The sequence below is a fragment of the Montipora foliosa genome, chromosome 4, assembly GCF_036669935.1.
Source record: "Montipora foliosa isolate CH-2021 chromosome 4, ASM3666993v2, whole genome shotgun sequence".
NCBI lineage: Eukaryota > Metazoa > Cnidaria > Anthozoa > Scleractinia > Acroporidae > Montipora > Montipora foliosa.
In genome coordinates, this window is record NC_090872.1 from 33,344,097 (window position 1) to 33,350,614 (window position 6,518).

A 6,518-nucleotide genomic window follows, 5' to 3' on the forward strand; every position below is an offset into this window, starting at 1 on the left:
CAGATATCTTAGCACTGAATCTACCAGAACCCTTGTTAATGCGTTTGTTACGTCTGGAATCGATAGCTGTAATTCCATATTATATGGTCTGCCTAGCTAATTAATTCAGCGCCTACAGTATGATTTTAATTCAGCCGCGAGGCTTATATCCATGTCACGCAAGGCTGGTCATATTACGCCTTTGCTTATAGAATTGCATTGGCTTCCAGTAAAACAACGCATCTATTTCAATATTTTATTGTTTACGTACAAGATTGTTAATGGTCTAGCACAAATATACCTAAGTCAATTGCCTGTACCATATGTTCCAAGGACAGATCTCAGATCTGCTGACAAGTTGCTTTATTGCTAGCCATCATCTTATGGGTACAGAGCGTTTTCGGTTAGCGCTCCTTGTATGTGGAACAAATTACCTATTGACATCAAGTGTAGTCCTAGTATTGCAATCTTTAAGCGGAAACTCTAGACACATCCTTTTTAATTGGCATATATAATTTTTTTTATGTTACTTATATTCACACATTTCGGTGTTAATTATATATATATAATAGGTTTTAGACCTTGTAAAGGGCATTTGGGCAATTTTGGAGAAAGCGCTATATAAATAACAAAGTATTATTAAGTATTATTATTATTAAAGGCTACAACTCCAGTATTCTGTGACCCCTTTCATTGGTCATGTGCTTACACCTAAAGAAGTGAGACCTGACCCGAGTAAGGTCGAGGCCATACTGAAGATGGAACGACCAAATGACGTAGCGGCAGTTAGAAGATTGGTAGGCCTAGTGAAGTATCTGTCCAAGTTTCAACGCAAGCTTTCAGAGGTATGCGAACCTCTTAAGAAGATTACCTTACAAAGACATCGAGTGGAGATGGTCAGAAGAGCAAGACGAAACATTTGAAAGTGTTAAGCATGCTGCATTTGAGCTCCAGTCCTGAGATACTTCGATTCCTCCCTTCCTGTCTAAAGCCAAGGTGACGCCTCTTCCAATTGAATTGTATTTGTACTGATGCAGAACGGGCAACCTGTGTCCTACTCCAGCAGAGCCCACATGGTCAGTGAGAAGAAATATTCTCAAATAGAGAAAACAACTTTTAGCCCAAGTGTTTGGAGTAGAACAAAACCATCAGTTTGTTTATTTCTAGAAAGATCGTGCTGTGGTCTGACCATAAACCATTGGAGACAATATCCAAGAAACCTCTAGCGACAGCACCCAAACGACTACAGCGCCTGGTCTTGCGATTACAGCAATAGGACTTTGAGATTCGTTACAAACCAGGTCCTGAAAAGTATCTGTCCGATACACTATCACGTGCTTACCTGCCGACAACAGACCGTTCTCGAGCTGAAAAGGAAGCTAAGTGGATACATGGAATGGACTTTCTATCAATTTTAGAGCCTCAACTGGTAGAGATCCAGCATGACAAAGGGGCCGACCCAGTCATGCAGTCCTTCCCCCATGTCATCGTACCGTAGAGGGCTGGCCAGATACCAAAGGTGGTCTTCCACTGGAACTTTGCCCCTTCTTGATGTTCGTGATGAACTGACAGCTCAGGATGGTGTTGCCGTTAAAGATCTGCGATGCGTGATTCCAAACAGCCTCAGACCAAAGATCAGCGAGCGTCTACATGGAGCACACTCTGGAACTGAAAGTTGTCTTCGCAGAGCTAGAGAGACCGTTTACTGGCCTAGCATTACTACTGAGATGAAAGATTACATTGCCAAATGTGAATTCTGTGCAACTTATCAGAAAGAGCAACCCAAAGAACCGCTCATCTGCTACAAGATCCCAAGCCGCCCCTGGGAAACAGTTGGATCTAACATGATTCATTTCGAAATCAAAGACTACTCTGCACAGTGGATTACTATTCGAACTACTTCGAAGTTGATTCTCGTAAAGACAAGGACAAAATTACTCAAGTCGTAAAAAGACAGTTTGAAAGACATGGGATTCCCAACCGGCTATTGAGCGACAATGGTCCCCCTTTCAACTCCTTTGAGTTCCAGCATTTTGCAGAAAGTTATAATATGGAACATGTCACTAGTTCTCCCCACTACCCGCAGGGTAACGGCAAAGTAGAAAATTCAATTAATACGGCCAAGGTTCTACTAAAGAAGTCTAAAGCAACAAGATTAGAAATATACCTTGCCTTATTGGAATGGAGAAATACTCTCTCGGAAGGTCTTGCAAGCTCTCCAGCCGAAAGGATGTTTGGATGTCGCACTCGAACACTAATACGAACCACAAATGAGTTACTCAAGCCCAAAATAGTTGAAGACGTCCCCAGAAAACTTCTCAAAAGAAAAAAGATGCAAGCAAACTACTACAATATCAGTGCCACGGAACTCCAACCCCTTAGTAGTGGAGATGTTCTGCGTGATGAACCTACTTACAGATTTGATTGATAGTACAAGGCAGGTGTAGAACAACAAGTTGATGTGAGGTCGTATGACGTAAGGACTGAAGATGGACGAGTTTTCGGGAGAAATAGAAGACACCTCCGCAGCAGCAAAGAGCCAATGTGTGCCAGTACCAACCCGGTAGCAGACAGCTCGCCGGAGGCAGCACCTACCGATTTGCAAGCTCTCCATCATCAACAATAACATTGCTGAACACCATCTACGGAAACCCCAAAATCGACTGGGACTCTGCTACATGTGTTACCTGCAACACTAACTACTACCAACGGCACGTACTGGAAAGCTGGTCAACTGATTTAGAACAGACACCAATAAACCGATGCCTACAACTTCCCGCACCCTACAAACGACTCATCGACGACATCAACATACAAACAACACATTGATTTATTCTCACAGTGCTGGCCAACGTACAGGCCTTAGACCTATAGTCGGATCGAAACTCACCTATCACTGTTTAGTCTTCCCGGCCAATTACATCTAGGCTAAACTGACAGTCGATCACTAACATCACGAATAAGTTGACCAATGACATCTACAACCGGAGTTCTTATAGCATCTACTGACGTCACACAAATCACTTGACTCTGAAGATGACTTCCGCTCAGGTTGTCGAAACGTCAGTCAATGTCATCTCAAACAGTCCTTCTCAGGACTACACTCACCCGGACGTTTCGTACTTTACTTAATGATGAAATAACTGTTAGAAACTGAGTTATGTTTGTGTTAAACAAAGATTTTTAGAACTGTTCCCTTTCCACAAGAGTGTTGTAATAAATAAAAGTGTTGTACTGTTTAATGTTGAGAAGCTTCTTGCTATTTGTATTTTAGCAGTTAGCAACTCTGTAATAATCAACCACTCCCCCCTTGCTCTTCCTACTTAAGAACACGGCATTAATATCTTCTTTCCTTACAGCCTTGCTTATTTGTACATTTCGCACCCTATGTCAAGCAATGGATGTGAGGGTTTAAAAAAATATGAACAAGCCAACTCATGAAAATTTGTTGCATTTTCACATTCATGATAAGTAGGTATGATAAGTAGTATCATATGTTATTACAACAAATTGCATTCATGTTAGTCTGGGGTATAACACTGGATTGCTAATCACTCAACTGGCCCCTGCTTATAACATACTACCATGACAGAGACTAAGCATCAGATATAATAGAACTCAGCAATGCATTTCGTGCTTGAAGTTCGTCTTCTCCTTAGAGGTGGAATGTCTCTCATTGCATCACTTCCAGTTCTTTGTACTACACTCCGCCATTCTTCTGGATTAATTCTGCTAATACCATTCTCGGTGTCAGCAAAACCGGTTTCTAGATACATCAAAATCAGTCAGCCTATGGAAATTATGTAGGCAAACATCAGTCTTTCTTATGGTCTCTGTTGTTTTGACTGAGGCAGTTATGGCGCGACTAAAAATTCCCCACCTGACAGTTAGTATTCCAAAAGTGTTTTCTATTACTCTGCGTGCTCTTGATATCCTGTAATTAAAAATTATCTGATTTTCTGGGTTATTTCTGTCTGGAAAAGGCTGGTGCATAAAGATTTTTAAGCCAAAAATCTCATCCCAAATAAATAGTAAGGGGATCCCGAAATCCCTCAAATTGTTCTGGCGTTGGGATTCTGAGACTGTTATTTTCAAGGCTTTTCCCCATTGCAGAGTTCAGCAGTATGCCACTGTCGTTATTACTATCAAAATCCCTAGTGTTCACAAAAGTAAAAACATAATGAGCTTCACATACTGCCATTGAGGACCATTGAGACAATACCATAAAATCCCCTGTAGTTAAAGAAAAGGGAGCCACTATTTCCAGGGCACTTTATGGCTATATGCTTACCATCGATGGACCCCAAGCAGTGGGGGAAGTTCTAAAGTTCCAGAAATTCCTTTGAAATGTTTTTCCGCTCATTTGCCGATGTTGATGTTCGAAGATATTCATGACTGAGTGCATCCCAAATAGCTTACGGCCATACGTATACTCTCATCCAAACACAGCTATTGCATACTATCCGAATTATCATGTTTATGATCCAATATAGACCGTATCCATACATGGCAGCTAAATAATTATTCTGTTGTCTAATCATCCTCACTAGCCTGGTTAGCACGAACAAACTTCAAAAGAATAAATTTCTTTTTAGCAACTTTATATTATTAGTTCGACTGTATTTTCGAATTCAGGTAATTTATGTTGTAAAATAACAAACAAAATCAGAATGTAAATGTAGGGAGTTTAAAGTAAAGACAACAGTATAACACACTAAACAGCCTTCAACTTGAAGACGCTGGCGACAACAATGTTCAGAGTGTGCGCCTTCTACTTGCCGAAAGTAGAGCTCTCTATCACCCGCACGAACTTCTAAAACCAAGTTATTAAACTCCCCTTGGGCTTTCCTCCGGTGATATATATCCCTTACCCAAACCCTTTTCATTTTGATCGCTCTGCTGTCATTATGACGCCTTCGTAAGCGAAGAAGGTAAATTACCAACAAAGCATAGAGAATGATCTCATCTTCATCCGCCATCTTGATTGCAGTTGAGGAAAGCTAGTACATCAAGAATTTCCTTTACTACTGCGCCTGCGTATATCTTGATATTTATGTTGTGTTCCCACTTGCTTTAAGATTCACTGTTTATGCTTGTGCTTATGCGCTAATGAAAATCAGCCTTAAAAGTGCCCTGATGTGGAAGAACAATCAGAACGATATGACGGCATGTATTGAAGATGCAAATTTGACTATGACCACCAACTCAGCGTTCGATATGGAAAAGGGATAACGACTCAATAGTACGCCAATTTGGGACTTAAGGCCATCAAGCTGTGTCGTCTCATTTAAACGAACATCTTTCGTTACTGGGCTGCTGGCTGATCCACTGAGGATAAATAACAAAGGCATAGAACTAAATTTCTTCAAGAGTCCATCACCCAATGGTAAGATTTACCCAAATTGGCCTATCAGAGTCATAAAAATTGGTCAACTCAATGTCGTACCCAATTCAAACTCGTTTTAAACAAAACGTTTCCATCTCATTTAAATGTAAATAGTAGCATGAACAACCCATTTGAAGCGTAACAATTAAGAAATCACAAATAAACATTTAGTAAATAAACCCGTTCTGGCGGCTGGTATGTCGGCTGATAATGTCCGCGACCGTGAGAGACAGAGTGTGTATATTCTGGAAGACATTGTTTTAATGTGCGGCTGGAGTTTTTCTCTCCTTCGACTTCGAACGGTTGGTTTATTTTATAGTTAGTAAACAAGACGATGACAGCATGTTTTGTTGACTTTCTTGTACTTTCCGGAACAACATTTGCAACCAGGTTTTTAACTGTCACTATCACTAGACTCCAGACAACGAGTTTGCTTTTCTTCCATGTAAAATGAAAATTCTTCTGCTTCATTTTTTTTCACCGGCTTTTTTTTTTTTCAACGGAAATGATCTCTAAAGCATTTCGCAGGCCAAATATCTAGGCAAACGGAGGTTATTGCGAGATAACTGTCCCGTGAGTTTGCACCACACGACGTAAATAAGCTAATAAAATGGCCCGAAATAAATGGCTGTGTTATAAGCTCCAATAAAAAAATAATGTTAGTGACCCTAAAAATAGACGACTAAAGAACCATGGATATCAAACGACATACTTAATTCAATTAAGACGAAACAAACTGATTAAATCCCATTTTCTGCGTGAAGACCAAGTGAAAGTACCTCTGACACTAATAGGGACAAACCTGATACCATATTCTTATTCACGGGTAATGGAGTCTTGATTACCGGGAGAATACATTCTTGACAATTTCAACTTTACGGAGTATAATAGCAATTATGTATAAATTAAAGACAAGCGAGAAAATTAGAAGGTTTTCTCGTCTTTAGGCCCCATACCAATCGCGGGCCACTCGCGGCCAAGACTAGCGTAACGTACACGCGAGTGTTAAAAGAAATCCCGTCAGCTACGCAGACTTTCTCGTCTTCGAAACTTAACCCCTCGCAAGGCCAAGTTTCCACTAAGCAAACTTTTATAATGCCTCATTTAACCTATTATAATTTAATTTACGTTTCAGTTTGCAAGTCACCGGACA